Source organism: Vicugna pacos, chromosome 21 (genome assembly GCF_048564905.1).
Source record: "Vicugna pacos chromosome 21, VicPac4, whole genome shotgun sequence".
Taxonomy (NCBI): domain Eukaryota; kingdom Metazoa; phylum Chordata; class Mammalia; order Artiodactyla; family Camelidae; genus Vicugna; species Vicugna pacos.
Window position 1 is genome coordinate 26,777,145 of NC_133007.1, and position 18,462 is coordinate 26,795,606.

Here is an 18,462-nt window from a genome sequence, read left to right on the forward strand (position 1 = left end):
ACTGGGACGTTTTATTCCTCATAATCCCCACTGGATCTTACACAGATTACGGAAGAGTTGCAGACACGGAGATGTGCTTGCCACTGGTTCACCCCACACCCTCCTTGTTTTAATAGCTATGCACTACTTCTTTCCCCTGAGAAAAGTACTGAAGTTTGTGCTAGACTGTGTGTTTGGATCCTGAGTTCTTTTCTTTCTAGTCTTGGAATGTGGGGCAAGTCACTTGACCTTATCTCAGAACAGGGTATAAAGTAGTACCAACTTCACAGTCACTGGGTTAGCATTTGAGAAAACCAAATTTCAACCCTGGATGGTGGAATGAACATTTTCAATCGGGAGAAGAGATTAAGAAATGTAATCTGGGAATATAAACCGCTCACTTGAGTGTTTGAAAATGAACAGCAAAAGAGAAGAGGTACTCGCCCCCCACCCCCTCTTTCAAAAAAGAGATGACCTATTTATGTTTGAAGGCTGTGGGTGGAGGTAAACATTTATCATATGGGTGTAAATATGTAACTGAGTGATAATTTGCAAAGGGAATGAATAAAGATGCTATTAAAATGTTACTTTTGACCTTCAAAAGATCTTAATGGGCTTAATAGAATGCAAAGGTGATGTTTTCAAAACATTTGATACACCTTCCAGAAATTTTTACAGCTATGCACTACTTTTAGTGTGTATTCGAAGAAGCACTTCAGGTTTACGACTTCTGTGGATAGGAGAATTTAGGATGGGGCAGGAGAAATTACTACGCGGTCCCATGCCTTTGACCAAGAGAGTAGTATTGACAATACTGGTGGCTATGGGTAAATCTGTGGAGGAGGTCTGTGAATTACTGGGGCCTCCGAAACCCTAGATGACAACGTGGGCCCTGCTGTTTCCACTGGGAGGGTCCCAAGTGTCCTCCTGGGCTACACAGACTGCAGGAGTCCCACCCCCAGGTTCAGCGAAGGGCAGGGGGACGGGTCAGAAGTGGGAGGGCAGGTCCACGTCTCTCCCTGCGGATGCAGATCCTGGGCCTGAGGGGGATGAAGCCCCAGGAGCTGCCGCTGTCCTTGGGGGCAGGTGAGAGGCACGCTGCGAAGTAGGCTGTGTGTCCTCCGAGCCCCCAGTCCTGCCGTTGGTCCTCTTCCGTTCTGCCTCCAAGTCGTTCTGGAAAATGTTCCCTGGGTCGTAGTGAGGGTCTGGGGACTGAATCAGGGTCAGGAGATGTGAGGCAGAACCGCGGTTTTATCACTCGCTAGTGGTGGGACCGCACATAACATTACTGAATCTTTCTGAACCTATGTCTTTGTGTGTGAAATGGGTTTGATTTGCTTATGTTTTGAGAACATCCTAAGGATTAAATAAGACCTGGGTGTGGAGAAGAGGGAGCCTCCTGCACTGTTGGTGGGAATGCAGTTTGGTGCAGTCGTTTGGAAAAACAGTATGGGGATTCCTCAAAAGACTAAAAATAGACTTACCATATGATCCAGCAATCCCACTCCTGGGTGCATATCCAGAGGGAACTTTAATTTTGAAAAGATACATGCACCCCAGTGTTCATAGCAGCACTATCTACAATAGCCAAGACAAGGAAACAACCTAAATGTCCATCGTCAGATGATTGGATAAAGAAGTTGTGGTATATTTATACAGTGGAATACTACTCAGCCATAAAAACCGACAACATAACGCCATTTGCAGCAACATAGATGGACCTGGAGATCATCATTCTGAGTGAAGTAAGCCAAGAAGAGAGAGAAAAATACTGTATGATAACACTTATATGTGGAATCTAAAAAAACAAAAAGACACAAATGAACTTATTTACAAAACAGAAACAGACTCACAGACATAGAAAACAAACTTATGGTTACCAGAGACGGGAAAGAGGGTGGGAAGGGATAAATTGGGAGTTTGAGATTTGCAGATACTAGCTACTATATATAAAATACGTGAACAGCAAATTTCTACTACATAGCACTGTATTCAATATCTTGTAGTAACCTATAATGAAAAAGAATATGAAAAGGAATATATGTATTTATATGTATGATTGAAACATGAGGCTGTGCACCAGAGATTGACGCAACATTGTAAACTGACTATACTTCAATAAAAAAAAAATTCCCTGGATTGGAACCTGAGATTCTGGTCCTAAACCAGTATTCTTTTTTTTTTTGTCTACGTTAAAAACATCAAAATATAGTTGATTTACAAGGAATGTAATAATACAATAGAACCACCACCATCAGCATCATTATCATCACCACCTAAGATTTGGCTGCAGACAGGACATATGGATGCCACAGTTAATCCCCAGCCTTGCTCAGCATGGTGTCAGATCTTGGAAACCCAATAAAATCCAGAGGAAGGCACCAAAAAGAGGCAAGAGCAGGGTGACATGAATTGCTGTTCATGGTGCCTAAACCCCCAATGAATCACACGTGAGACAATAGAGATGCTTCAGATAGAACTGACCTGGTTCAAGTCCAGCTTAATTGTTGTCTTTGCTGGGATGAGTCTCAGAAATGCTACTGAGTTCCAGAGATGCCAGGGCTGCTGTGGGTCCTGTTTGGACAGGCTGTTATAGGCACGGCGATTTGTTTTTCTTTAAAACATTTTGTTTTCTGATTCCTGAGCCTAATTGCTCACCTTGCTACCTGTAGCAGGACAGGCTGAGTGTCCCTCAGCAGGGCCCAGTGTCTGTGGGGGTGTTGGTCCAGGTGTGGCCAGTGGGGCCTGGCCGCTGGGATGTGGCCTCACACCCCTCCTTGCTGACCTCTCCACATGGGAAGTGGCGATGAGCAGGGCCGGGCTCTGACAGGCCTGGCTGAGGCTTGCCCAGGGTGGGCGAGGAGACACTCCAAGAGCCTACCTTGGTCGACTCACCTTACTCTCTACCCATTCTTCTTTTTGTCAGATTCACACAGGAAATTGCCATCATGGAAAACCCAAAATGGAACAGACACAGAAGGCTGAGATCCTTCCACAAACTGCTGTGGCTGGGGAGGGGCAGGCAAAGTCCTGTAGACCACCCTGCTGGTGAGGGGTCGTCCTGCTTGCCATTCGCATCCCAGACCATGCACCTGTTCCTCTGCTTGTCCTGCCAAAAGCAGCAGCAAAAACAGGGGAGGGACTTTGGTCTCAGTACCAGGTAATCAGCTTTAGATCTAGAGTTACTCTTTGCAACGTGCCTAGTTTTAGTTCAACCCCTTTATTTCCATCACCTCCAACACCATTGCCACCACGTCTATATTGCCATTATTGTTAATACTGCATCAAACACCAAACAGGCTGTGCTGTCAGCTGCTACGACAGCATCATCGTGAACCCCTGTCCCCACTGCCGCCACTGCTGCCTCTGCTCATTCTCACCTTTACTGCCACCACCTCCACCAGCTCCACCCCCTTCTGTTACCTTCGCCACTACCACCATCGCCACCCCCATTACAAGTGCCACCACTGCTGTCTCCACTGTCTCACGATCAGTGCCACCTCTGTCACTTTCATCGTCCCCCCGTCACCACCTCCACCATCACCACTGCCTCCACCATCACGTCCACCACCTTTAGCACTGCCGACACTGTCAGCACCACCATCACCGCCACCTCATCACTTACATCTCTACTGTGCCCACCAATACCACCGTCACCACTGCCACCACTGCCACAATTCATTCTCTTCCTTACCACGACTGTCACCACCATCTCTGTTGCTGCTCATGCTCCCCACCTCCACAACTAGCATGGAGAAGAGGAGACTTAGGGGCTGATGAACAGCCATCTTCAAATGATTAAAAGGCTATAAGAGAATAGTTAGAGTTACTTACTATGGGTAAAGAAGCTAGACTTGAAAAAATGGACAGAATTAAAAGGCATGATAGTTACATTTGGGTAAATGAAAGCAGTATTTTTCATGGAGCTAAGGGAGACAAGAGGAGTGAAGTTTGATGATAAAAGATGGAGAGTGATTTGGAGCATATTGAGTTTGCCTAAGGTGACAACCAGTCACTCACTGGTGCTTAGATCTCTGCTATGGAATCCCTTCAGAGTGGCAATCTAAGGTGTATAGCATCAATCCTTTTAGTATTTGGTAACTCATTTAATCCCGAAGCATCTGGTTCCTTCTGGCTATTTTTATTTTGTAAGTTTCTGATCATTCTGCAATACTGACTACATTGTCTTTAACAAATTTAAAACATTTTAGATCAGGATGACCTTCTTCTTGGTCATCTTTCCTAGTCCTTGTTCCTTAATCCTTGTCTCCTTTGCGTAGGCAACCAGTGTTAAAATTTTTTTGGTAGATCATTCTCTTGCTGTTTTGTACATATTTAGAAACAATACAGTATTGTATTGTATGTACATTTCACACAATTAGTATATTTTTGTGTCTTTCTGCCCTTTGCTTTTTTTTTTAACTCAACAATGTATTTGTGGACTAGTTAAGAAGATGGGCTCTGGAGCCGGACAGTCTGGATTCAGGTCATAGCTTTGTTGCTTACTATTTGCATGATCTAAATCAAACTCCCTTAGTCGCCGGTTTCCTCCTTTATTAATTGGGATTACAGTGTATCTACATCTATAGAGTTCTTGTGAGGATTAAATGAGTTACCTTAGGGAAGCCCTTAGTGCCACGACCATACTGCTGACAGGTATAGAGTCACATTATTGCTGATCAGTATTCTTCAGTAATGGATAGGTTGGGTCTGCCCCAGTCTATTTATCCATTTTTAAATGGATGGACATGTAGATTACTTCGATTTTCACTATTGAAAGCAAGGCTTCCGTGCATATCTCTATACACACCTCCTTTTACACGTGAACAATAGTTTCTCAAAGCTGGAGAAGAAGTAAAATTGCTGCACGTATCGTTTTAAATGCTTTATTAGGAAAACATAACCATAATGAGTAATCTGTGCCTCCTGTTCCTGCCACCTGTTGGTCTGAGTTCTGCTCCCTTGGGCAGCCCGAGCCACCCAGAAGCTCTGAGGGAGTAAACCCCAGGGGTTCGGGCTAATAACCTCAGCTTTAGACTAACCTCGAGGGTGAGGGGGTCACATTTTTGGGGAGGTTTTCTAAAAATTTATGGATAATAACTCGTATCATCACTGTGATGTATATGAAGCAGTAAATGCCATTCATTACTCTGGGTCACACAACTGTAAGTGGTAGATCCTCTGTGCAGGAATGAATGTTGAGTCCTTAGTCCATGTCAACTTCTTTGTATTCTGCTCAGTGCATAGAAAACACTAAGTGTTCGCATTTTTCTAGGGTTGATTGCCGTATTATTAGGGCCCCAGAAATATTGTTATCACCTTACCGCCCTCAGATTTTGGTGGAGCTCATCTCTGGGGTGGCGTTCACTTTGTTTGTCTTGACAAAATAACGTGCAATTGTGGTTTCAAGCCTCAGCAGACCAGCCTCCCTGATTCTGTTCTCAATCCACAGACCACATTCTTACCCTTTGAGGGGACCTACTGAGAAAGTTGCCATAATTAGTCCTGGTGTTGGCCCACAGAGGAGATACATGCAAATATAGCTAAATGCAAATATGGTTGCATATAAATTCTCACTTGTGATGGAGCAGAAGCTGGTGGATGAGGATTTGAGTTATGTTGGATGCCCAGAAAAGAGATGAATGATGGGAACTCTGTCACTGGGACTTGAGAGGTCAGCTGGCTTGAGATGTCAGAGTGGTGGAGGTGGACTAGAAAAGGAACTTCCTTCTGAAGCAGAAAGCTGTGCTGGAATAAGACGGAAATGGCATCCATCACTCGTTGAACATTTGCTCTGGGAGAGAAGCTGGAGACTGAGGGATGAAGAAGACACAGCCCCTCCAGGAGCTCACATGGAAGCACGAAGGACAGACATGCAGAGGAGCGACTGCACTACGGGTGGTGGGCAGGGAACACTCTGCAGGCACACAATGTGGTGAGGTCTTCCTAGAGCTCAGGTCCTTCGAAATATGGCAGACGGACAAAACGGTGGAGGAGGAACTCAGAGGGGCAGAGGGAAGGGCGTGTGCGAAGGTGTGGGTGTAACCCAGCAGGGCATCCACAGGCTGTCTTGGGTTGAGAAGACCTCCGAGGTGGCGCATGTGAGGAGCAGAGGGTGAGGCACCACGGGGTTGCATGACAGAGGGGCCTGAAAGCCACGTGGAGGACTGGTGGCTTATATCTTCAAGGATATAGGCAAGTACCAAAGGGATTTTAGGAAGGAAAGAAGCCTGATTATATCTTAATTTTATAAACTAAGTTATTTCTTCAAATATTGGCACCCCGAGGAGAGGCTGAGCTGCCTGGAGGTGGGAGCATGCGTGTCGGAGAGAAAGCACAAGGGGATGGTTTGCGACAGGGGCTGGTGGTGGCCCAGGAAGTGTTAGAAGGTGGACCTTGTAACAGTGAGTTTGACCGGCTCCATTGCCATGTGGAACAAACAAATAAATCATTGAATACCTTTTCCCTGACCAGTAGTCCCAGAATTGTTTCATTTAATCTTTAAATTAACTTGTGATTTTGGCATTGTTACTCCCATGGTGCAGCTGAATAAACGAAGGCTCAGGGAGGCTGAGGAGGTTGCTCCAAACCGCACAGTGTGTGAGTTCTAGAGGGGTCATTTGAAGTCCTGAGCCACCCAGGGCTCCCTGGCGGTCCTCAGAGGCCAGGAGAAGTGAGCGCACGGTTTATAATGCCACGTTCTCCAATGGGGCATCACTTGTGTAGCTGGGAAAGCAGCTGTGCCCAAGACTTTACTAGTGTAAATAAACTGTTTTACAGAACAGATACTGCACGCCAGGACGGGTGTCCAGGCTCTCGGGGCAGTATCAGGCACGGGAACATGAGGCAGGCCCCGGCCCGTGTTAGGGATCTCTGCAGACTTTAGCTTGGTCCCCCCTAACCCCTGCCAAGGCCCACATTACTGTCCCCATTTCATAGGTGAGAAGACTTAGTCACAGAATCACCTAAGGGCTGGGTTGGGAGGGCAGTCTGAGGCCAGCCACACTCACTATGGGGAGAATAAAGATCTGCCTGGGCTGCTGCCAGTGAAGGGGGCTGCTCTGTGTCAGTGGCCTGGATGGAAAGAGGACATACGTCAAGCAGGGTCCTTTTGGACATGGCCCAGAGATCAGAACTGAATAGCAGTATCCAATACAAGCCACCTCCAAGTCTCTGGCTGCGGCCTGTCTAGCTCTGTCCACCCAGGAGGGACCAGAACCCTGTGTGGTGCCAGCAAAGGCCAGTGACAATGAGGGACTGGCTTGGGAGAACACCTTGGGGCCCGCCTGGGCCAGAGAGTGAGGGCTGCACATGTGTGCATGCGCATATACAAACATGCAGATGTGGGCTCTGCATGCGTGTGTATCGTGTGCGTTCTGCATGTGTGTGTGTGTGCGTGGGTCCATAATGTGCTGTGCAGCATGGGCCCTCCCCGTAGGGCAGTGGGGACAGGCAAAGACCAGGTGCCTAGACCACATCCCATAAATGTCTGGTAGGCCCCCCACCCCACCCCAGGGGCATTGCTGCTAGCCTGCCCCGGCTCCTGGCTCCCGGCTCCCACGTGCATGAGGGCCCCAGCCCCAGGCCAGGGGAGACCAGTCGCCAAGCATCCAGAGGCCTGGGGGAGCTATTAGCTTGTCCATCAGGTCCCTGTGCACACCTGGTGCTGGCCCAGCTGCAGCAGCCCATTTGGTTGTGGCATTTCCTCCCTTGTTTGCATGCACCCTCCACAGGCCCAGCTGTGAGCTCTGTTCCCACGGGGAGGCACCTGCCCGCTCCAGCGCCCGCCCCTCGCCCGCAGTGCCTCCCCAGGGCTGGAGACACTGTTTCTATGGCTACTCCCTGGGGCACTGGAACGTCCAAGCCTGTCCCACAGGCAACTGGAGGCTCCACGCCCCTCTGGTGGACAGGTCCTGCATGACCGTCTCCCCTCGAGGAACAGGTGGGCTCCAGGGGTTTGGGCACAGGCAGGTAACAAGGTCATGGTCAGTGGCTGCCCAGAGCCTGCATGCCCGGATCACTGTTGGCCACAGAGCCTGGTGGTGGTATCAGGATAACAGTCCAATGTGAGCAAAGCTGGGGGGCCCAGGAAGTAGAGGATGTCTGCGGGGCCCTGGGCAGGCAGGTGAGGATGGGCGAATGTTTTGCTAAACAAATCCTCCGCCCCTCCCTGCCCTGACTCACCATATCTGGGGCCCCACTCGATTCTCCCTCTTGCCATCCCTTCTGGAAAAAAAAAAAATGGGGCTGTGGTAAACTGGCCCCATGGGGTCCCACTTGACGTCTGAGGTGATGACCAGATGTCCCACTAAGGAGGAGGGGTGCGGGGAGACCCAGAGAGCCCGTGCATCCCCCAGGCTGCTCCCCGTCCCCACGGCAGAGGCAGCAGGCGAGCCCTCCAGGGTTCTCAGGGGGACGCGAGGACTGTGGCTTCCATCACGAGGGAAAAGCTAGATCAGCATACATCCATCACCCCTCTTGGGAAAGCTGCTCCCAGGACACGCCTGACTCTGCCAAGAAAGCTCAGCAGGGCAGCTGGCAACCTGGCCCCTCAGATGCTGCTGTTCTTTTGCAAAGTTTTGGTGACAAGGAAAAGGAATTTCTTGACTGCCTGGCCGTAATAATGAACGGGTGGAGGGGGCAATGGTGAAATGGGGCACAGCCCCAGCCCGCCCTGCAAGGCTTCCTGCACGTCAGGCCCCTGGGTCTCCGGAACTCGGCAGGCAGCCACGCCTCTGAGTTGCGGAAAGGGGGATGCCTTCCATGCTTTAGTTCTTTGGTTCTTTAGATACTTTCATTAACCTTATACAGTGTGGCGACCATCTGGACAAGCAGGGCCCGATTTTGTCTCTACGGTAACCCTGAGGAGTAGATAGTGATATCTCCATCTACAGACTATGTGATGCAGGTTACCACTGATGTCCATTTGATGCCATGTCCGTTGCCATTCAGTGCACACAGATAGGCGCTGTTCTGAATGCCAAGGGGACAGCAGCGAGAACAGGGACCCCTGGGATCATGCGGCTGTGGCACCGGGCAGGCTGCTCCCAGGATGGAAAGAGGCAGTGGACATGGACGTGTGTGATAGACCAAGAAGTGCCACCTGCCTCCAGGGACATCCTGGCAGGAGTAAAGGCTCGTGAAAGGTGGATAACACTATGGACCAGAAAGCTTAGGAGACCTGTCACTTGTGACTACCCCACCAAAGTACTTCAACTGGGCTGTTGGTGGTCTTGGCCAGCAAGGTTCTAGGGGCCAGACAGAGCACTATACTGGTGGCCCAATTTTCACAAGCTGGGGGGGTGCACCCTCCCCGCCCTCTGGGCCCCGCCCCCCACATTCCAGCTCCCTCCGCAGTGCCTGCCTGGGGCTGGGGGATGCTCAGCGGACAAAGGTCATGTCCTCATCCTGCAGTGGGACTGGGGGCTGCTCCTGTCCACTTGGCTCTGAATCCCTGTTTCCTGGACTTGTGCTTGAATGTCTGAGAAGCACAAGCGCGTGGAGAAAGCTGGAGGGTCTTCACGAATTAACTCCGAATTCACTGACTTGTGTCTGTGATGAGCAGTCGCCTCCTGTTCCCTCAGAGGCCTTCGTCAAGAACCATCCATTGTGTTATATTTTGTTCATTTGTTTATTAATATACTGTTCTCGAACCCATGGCCAAGCATACCTATGTCACAAGTTTTATGAAATAAAAATAGAAAATCAGAATGAGGGAAAGGAAGTCACATCAAAGATGGGAATCAAAAGGAACAATTTTTCTTTATCATTCTAAAGTGATAAAGTATATAACCTTCTATTATAAAAGCAACGCAGACTTTCTTAGACACTTGTAAAATGTAGAAAACACCAATAATAAAATAAAAATAATCTGCAGGCCTAAATTGCATTGGCATTACTTTAAATATATAATCGCATATGTGTTATTTTAAAACCAACTTTTTTCACCCAACACTATGTTATTATTTTCCTACTGCAGGCTTGAATTACTGAGTAACAAATATCACACTGTGTGAATATACCTCAGTTTATTTAATCATTTCTCCACTACTACTAATTTACATTATTGTCTTTTCCCTTGATTTTATAAACTTGTTGCAATAAATATCCTTGTAGATCTAAGTTTGGAAGCATCTCCAGTTGTTTCCTTAGGGTGAATTCCCAGAAGCAGGATCCTGGGATGACAGCACATCCATCCCAGGCGAGGACACAGGCTCGGGAGCCAGACCACCTGGGACTGACTCCCAGCTCTGCCACCTGCCAGCTGAGTGGCCTTGAAGCATCTCTCAGGACCGAGGCTTCCTCCCTGGGGGACGTGGGTAATCGCAGTGCCTCCTCGACTGAGTTGCCATGAGACGCGTGTGGCTCAATACATGCTGAGCCCTGTGAACCCGGCCCGGCCCACAGTGAGCACAGAGCTCTGGGCACTTACCACTATTATTATTGCTATTATTGTTGCCAACGTGTCCTCCTGAAAGTGTCCCCATTTTAACTCCCACGAGCATTATCCGAGTGTGTCCATTTCCACACACCTTTGTCAACACTGGGTATTGTCATTCCTCTCATTATTTCCTTGTTTGCCAACCTGACAGACAAACTTGTTGCTTCAATTTTACTTCTTTGATTACTAGTGTTGAGCTTTTTTTTTGATGACTTTATAGGCATTTATTTATTCATGAGTGAGTTTCCTGTTCAGGATTTCATTCCTATGTTGGGTGGTTTGTCCACCTTTTCCTTAGGGATTTCTTTTATATTTTAAGGATATTCATCGTTTGCTGGTCACATACGTCATAAATGTATTTTTTACCAGTTTTTCTTATGCTATTTAATTTTGTTTCTATTTGTAGATGCAGAAATTGTATTTTTCCTTATTGTTCTTGCTTTTATACTGAAAAGCCCACTGTGAGATAAATTACCCATATTTTCCATATTTAAAATTTTTACATAATTTTTACTTTTAACTTTTGAGTTCAGATGAAATTAACTTGGAATTTAAATAGTTAACTTCCCCACTTTTTGTTTAATTATTTATCAATTAATTGTTATAGACTAAATTATACATTCTTGGTTTGTTTATTGGTGGTCTCGTCTGTTCCGTTAATCTCTGTCTTTTCCTATGCCTGTATTTTAATTTTTTGTAGCTTTATAAAATATTTTAATGTCTGTTGACACAAGTCCACTTTCACTATTTTTTTTAAGAAATATTTTCTTGGCTATTAGCATCTGATTATTTCTATAAATAAACTCTGGAATAATTTTGTCATTTCTAAGAATAATATTAATTTTGATTAGAGTTGCATTCATAAGTTAATTTGGGGAGAATTGATATTTTTACCTCTTTTATTTTCCTACCTAGAAATATGAAAGTTATTTCTGATTAGACAAGATAATTTTGAAATAACCTTTTATTTTCAGAGCAGTTTTGGAGTTACAGGAAAGCTGCAAAGAGAGCACAGCGTTCTTGTGTATCCTGTGCCCAGTTTTCCCTTTTGTTAACATCTTACTTTATCACAATGCACTTGTCATGGCTCATGAGCCAATATCAATATGATATTATTAACTGACATTCACACCTTTTCTTAGGTGTCATTCGTCTTCTCCTAGTGCCTTTTCTGTCCCGGCATCCCAGCCAGGACACCACACTAGTTGCCACACCTCCGTAGGCTACTTTAGACTGTGACAGCTTCTCTGACTCTCCTTGCTTTGATGCTCTTGGCCATTTTGAAGAGTGCTAGTCAGGTATTTTCTAGAACGCCCCTCAGTTTGGGTTTGTCTGATTTTGTTCATGGTTACACTGCACATCGGATTTAGGTCGTGGTAGCTAGGGCAAAAAGGGAATCAGGATAGTTACAGAGCCTCGTCTCCTCAAGGGAGAATTTTTAAAAAAGAAATGTCTGTCAGACGGGCCTCACAGAAGAGGCCCTGGGCCACATGAAGCCCCCAGTCCCCATCAAGAGCATGGGCCCTTACAGAAGTCGCTTCTCATGGCCTCCTTTCGTTAAGACCTGCATAAGATCCCAGGTCAAAACACTAAGTTTCGTTCCCAGGAATGTCCTTTTTTGAGCCGTGAGGTTAATGTATTTGACTGTTCAGCCTGACGCTTGTCTAACTTGCCCCCTAGATAGAACCTAGAGGAGTGGTGATGTAGCAACTTCCTGAGACGACCTTCCCAAGGGTTGGGGCTGGGAGCTTCAGGCCTGGCTGTCTGGGTTCCCGCGCTGGCTCCACCTCCTCACTAATGCTCAGACTGTGATGTCGCTACACCGGAGAGCCCTAGTCTCAGAGGGAGGGAATCGCCAGCTCCCCTGAGAGAGCTGTGGTGTGGACCGGATGGGATGATGGAACATCACACATGTGACGCGCATCACGATGCTGCTTATGGGCATTGTTACTATTCTCTCGGTGGAGCCTTCTGATGGGTTCTGGATCTCCGAGTTTAGATGGTACACTCTTCTGTACACCTGAGATGCTGGTGACAGTATTTGCACCGGATTTGGAGACCAGACAAGTAGGGAGCAAGCTTGCTAATCTATGATGGAAATTGAGAAGTCCAACCAGTGCTCGAACCTACGGGGAAGGCTGCCTCCCTCTGTGTGGTGCCACCTGCAGGTCAGGTCTTCTCTAGGAAGCAGCTGAGAGCAGCTTTCACCCTTCCAGAGGTCCTTGGCTGAGTCCCCGGTCTTCTGTCCCACAGCTCATGCAGAATGATTTGTCCTGAAAGCAAAAAATTTGATTACAGAAATACCTTAGCAAGACGTTGAGCTGGTTTTGAGCTAACTGGCTCCTCTCAGGACCCCCCTGTTTTGAATTAGCTGCAGAATTGTCCCCATCAACATCCCCACTGGCACCCCTTCTAGGACTGTGTACAAGTTGGGTCCAAAAAATTATTGGGGCAACTGAAAGAGGACCATTTTCAATAATGTTCAATTAATATTGGTCTGCGCACTCTGGCAGTAATTAGATTCTAGGGCTAGTCTCCTCAGGCCTTACCTGAGTCATGCTGTAGAACTACAGACTCCATCTTTCAGTTCTGCAAAGTGTTATTCTATTATTAGTGTCTTATAAAGGGGCTGCTAAGACATGGCCCTGCTTACTAACCCTTGGACGTGTTCGACCCCTAGAACGTTACAGTTATATTGAGATTTGAGAGCTGCCAAGCATGGAGGACGGAGCACTTACCTTAAACTTAGATAGTGCCTGGGTTCGTGGCTGATTTTGACCTACAGAGACTGAATCATATTTGTGCCTGGGGTCCGGGCCTGGGCTTGGAGTCACCGTGTTGATTTTTTTGGTGGTAGACTTTACGAGCTCAGCAGGTACGTACTTCAGCACCTTCGTCTTATAAACCAGGGCGCTGAGGGCACAAGTGGGTCAGAAGTACCAGGAGTGAGGGCTCAGGCTGAAGTTAGGGTCACAGATCTAGTTTTAAAAAAAGTCACACCTCAACTACCTCTCCTTTTGTGTACTCACTTCCTTGCCCACCTGGGCAGAGTGGCTCCCTCCCTCCCACGGCCATTTTTTTTTTTTTAACGACTGGTCCAGATACAACCCTCTTCTGAGAGAATGTGACATGGCCACCTTTTACGCTAGATGTTTATCTAACATTGAACTTCTTCCATCATGTTTCATTTTTTTTCGTTTCTGTGTTTGCCTTTTCCAGTAGATATTTAGCCCCTTGAGGGCAGCATCTTTGTCTTAATTTTTTCTCAGTTCCTAGGGACTGGCTCCACGCCAGGCACAGAAGGCTCCCATTTGATGCCTATTGAGTGGGTGAACAGACGAATGGGCATGCCATGCCAGGTTCATGAACAACCCTTGCATTCAGAGTCAGCTGCCAAGCATCCTTTACGCCAGGGATTGGCCACTAGCCTGCAGCGTGGAGCTGGAGATCCGGCCTGCCTCCCTCGAGACCTTGGGTGCCTGAGGCCTGGGGACTCTGGCTGGGCTCCCCCAGTGTTTCATACATGTATGTGGGTGATTTCCCACTCCAGGGCCCCTCCTGACTGCTGCCTGGAGCCATTAGCTGTCCAAGGCGGAAGGTCGTCTGGTACAGTCCCCTCCTCTCACAGATGAGGGGACCCAGTGGGCTTTACATCCCTGATTCTTGTACCTGCCTGCCTGGGGCTGGAACCAGATGGGAGGGAGACGGGGCTGATGACTGGATTGCAGATGAAGATGAGGCGAAAACAGAGGGATCCTTTTATACTTATTTGAGGCCATGGGTGGAATAGTCAATGAGACCCGCCCGCTTTTGCCTTTAGCAACATGGGCACTAAGGTGGATTTGTCACCTGGAGATTCTAGTTGGAGCAATGATAATTATCAGCTTGTGCTCCTTCTCGCTGCCTCACATCCGGCCCCTCCTCACAGCCTGTCAAAACACAGCTTGCACAATTGTTCTCTTCTTCCAGATGTACTTGGGACAACTCATTCTATGAGTCAGCTCTCCTGAGCAGTGTCATCACTCAAGCAGCTGTGGCCCCAGGAGTGTCACCTGGGGTCTGGACGGCTGGGGGCAGGGATGGGAATCTTATGAGGGCTTTGCCTGTGAACACAGGACAAGCCCACATTCCGGGCATCTTGACACCATCCCCAGTTCTTGACCCCTGCTCCACCTCTGACACAAAAATTCTTGCATATAAAATTGGGTCAAGGTAATTTCTCCAAAGAAGACATCAGATGACCAAGAGGCAGATGAAAACATGCTCAGTATCTCTAGTTACTAGAGAAATGCAAATCAAAACTACAAGGAGGTGTTGCTTCACACCAGGTAGAATGGCCATCATTAAAATATCCACAAACAATAAATGCTGGAGACGGTGTGGAGAAAAGGGAAACCTCCTACATTGTTGGTGGGAATGTAATTTGGTGCAGCCACTCTAGAGAACAGTATAGAGTTTCCTTAAAAACTAACAACAGAGTTACAATATGATCCAGCAATCCCACTCCTGGGCATATTATCCAGAGAAACTCTAATTTAAAAAGACACATGCACCCCAATGTTCATAGCAGCACTATTTACAATAGCCAAGACATAGAAGCAACCTAAACGTCCATTGGCAGATGATTATATAAAGAAGATGTGGTGTATATATACAATGGAATACTACTCAGCTGTAAAAAAGAAGAAAGAATGCCAGTTGCAGCAACGTGGATGGACCTAGAGATAATCATATTAAGTGAAATAAGTCAGACAGAGAAAGATGAATATCATATGATATCATGTGTATGTAGAATCTAAAAAAGTGATACAAATGAATTTATTTACAAATCAGAAATAGGTTCTTAGACAGAAAACAAACTTATGGTTACCAAAGGGAAAGTGAGTTGAGGGGAGGAATAAATTAGGAGTTTGGCATTAACAGATACATATTGCTACATATAAAATAGGTGAACAACAAGGATATACTGGACAGCACAGGGAACCATATTCAGTATCTTGTAGTAACCTATAATGGTAAAGAATCCGAAAATGAATTTATGTATGTATAGCTGAAACACTTTGCTGTACACCTGAAACTAACACAACATTGTAAATCAACTATACTTCAATAAAAAAAACCAAAAAATAAATTGACACACACACAAAGATAAAACTGGCTCAAGGTGAACGCGGGTGATGGTGTTAATGGTAGATGTATTAAGCTGCAGTGACAGAAAGACTGGGAGTGTCAGAATCAATGTTTTGACCCCAGCCTGGCCCTCAGTTGAAATATCTAATGTGTGGGTGGAAAAACACTTGCCATATTTTGGACAGGGCTCTTTAAATGTGAGTAAGTTAGTCAGGCTTTTTTTTAAATTTGTTTTTTTATACCATATCTTCTTAAAGATGGAAGTTTGGAAAGGGTGAGGAGGAAGGTGTGTGAGACCGGCATTCCCAGACTTTGTAGGGCTATCAGCATGTGGGTGCTTCTGAGGCCAGGGGCTTCTCCTCGTCCCTCAAGCTTTGGGCGGTCTCAGGCCAGGCCCATGTCTCTCCCCTGGCTCCGGAGGGCCCAGAGGGTGGGGCAGGGCCTCCCAGAGGCTAGCTGTTCCGTCTTCAGTCTGGGGTCCCTGACGGTCAGGGCTGGGTCATCAGATTTCTCCACCACTGGCTGAAATCTATGGCCACTCAGGCCTTAGAGGAAGGACCCTGGGACTGACACAAATGGCGGAGGTACATTATCAAAGGGCAGGACGGTCCCTTATTCTCTGCCTCCGTGGCCAGCATGGCCTGTGCTCAGACTCAGGTAGAAGGCCAAGGGCAGGGGGCAGACATGGTCCCAGCACCCAGAGTCACCTGCACCGGCTCAGGGTGTGTGTGCTTGCGTGTGCGTACTTTGTATGCATGTGCATGCACGCGTGTGTGCATGTGTGTGGTGCGGTGGGTGCTGTAGAGGGCATGTGTCTGTGTTTATGCACACGTGTGGCATACGGTGTGAGATGGTGCAGTGTGCAAACCTCGTGTGTGTGAGGCTCTAGAAGGTGAGGAGGAAGAGGTGCGCCCTCTTCTGGGAGGACACAGTGGAGGCAGAGAGGCGGTCTTGGGCTGCGCGAACTCTATGGGGCAGCTTCGTGTGGGATGTGACTGTGACCCGAAGCACGGATGCCATTTGGACCTGATTCAGCCTCATGTCCAAGGCTCAGGCGTGGCTTGTTTGTAACTGGGGTGCAGCGTCCACGCGAGCCCCACCCCTGGAGCCCTATAAATGGAGCCGGGCTTGGGAGGTGGCTTGTCCACTGCTTTGGGGAAGCGGCTGCTCAGCCCATGAGCCTGCCCACCACTGACACCTGCAGCCAGATGTCTTCCCTGAAGGCGTCTCATGGCCCCGGGATGCTCTGGTCTGGGGTTTTCTCTGAACAGCCAACCAATCCAACCGAATGCACAGGCCCTGTGCTTGGCACCATCGTGCCAGGCCCCGTGCTGACCTGTGGGATGGAGGGAGCAAATGATAGGCCCTGCTCTCAGAGGCTCACAGCCCAGGAGGGGGGACTGCCAGGCCAACAGACACATTGCATCCAATGGGGTCACACGCAAGGGATGGCGTGTGTGTGAGCAGGTACACTGGGAACACAAAGTGGGTGAGCAGAGCTCAGGCTGCAAGTCGGGACAGCCCCACAGAGGATGTGACACTTGGGCCAAGACATGAAGGTGCGTGCCTGACCGACGAGAAGGAAGAAGACAGCCCAGCAGAGGGAAGAACACAGGCGACGTCTAATACATTATAAGAACGTCCAGTAGTTTGGTACAGTTGGGGCTGTCAGTCACTGCTTATCATTGGATGAGTCTTTCATAACTTCTCTCTCCTGAACTCCTCCACTCCCTGCCCCTACTCTCAGCCCAAGATTTTGGACCTCAACTTGTGCTTCATTAAGAAAACAGAAGCCTTCATCTGGCAAGTCCCTTGCCTTCCCTCCATCAAATCAACCAGCCTACCTGCCTGTGCGCCTGTCTCCCTCACCCTCCCTCCTGCTCTGGCCGAGCAGAACTGCTTCTAAAGAACCATCCTTCCAAGTGGGCCCTTTCATTCACACATGCTTCTTAATACTCACTGTGGACCAGTCACTGCTCTGATAGTAGGGAGAAAGTCACCAACAAGCTGGACAAGTCCATGCCTCTTGGATTTGTGGAAAACAGTATGGAGATTCCTCAAAAGACTACGAATAGATTTACCATAGGACCCAGCAATCCCACTCCTGGGCATATATCCAGAAGGAACCCTACTCCAAAAGGACACCTGCACCCCAGTGTTCATAGCAGCACTATTTACAATAGCCAAGACATGGAAACAGCCTAAATGTCCACAACAGCTGACTGGATAAAGAAGATGTGGTATATTTATACAATGGAATACTACTCAGCCATAAAACCCGACAACATAATGCCATTTGAAGCAACATGGATGCTCCTGGAGAATGTCATTCTGAGTGAAGTAAGCCAGAAGAGGAAGAAAAATACCATATGAGATCGCTCATATGTGGAATTTAAAATTAAAAACAAACAAAACATAAATACAAAACAGAAATAGACTCATAGACATAGAATACAAACTTGTGGTTGCCAGGGGGCAGGGGGTGGGAAGGGATAGACTGGAATTTCAAAATGTAGAATAGATAAACAAGATTATACTGTATAGCACAGGGAAATATATACAAGATCTTATGGTAGCTCACAGAGAAAAAAATGTGACAACGAATATATATATGTTCATGTATAACTGAAAAATTGTGTTCTACGCTAGAATTTGACACATTGTAAAATTATTATAAATCAATAAAAAATGTTAAAAAAAACAAAAGAGCGCCCCCCTCGCCAGACCCTGTCTCCTCATCGTTTTATTTTCTGCATTTTCTTATTTACGCATTTGCTTAGTTGCTTGCTGTCTGTCTTTCACCATTCGTGTGAGCTCTGGGAGGCGGAAACGCCATGTATCTAGCTCCCACTGTATCTCCAGTGCTTGGAACACTGCCAGCACACTTGAGGCTCACAAACATTTTTTTAAAG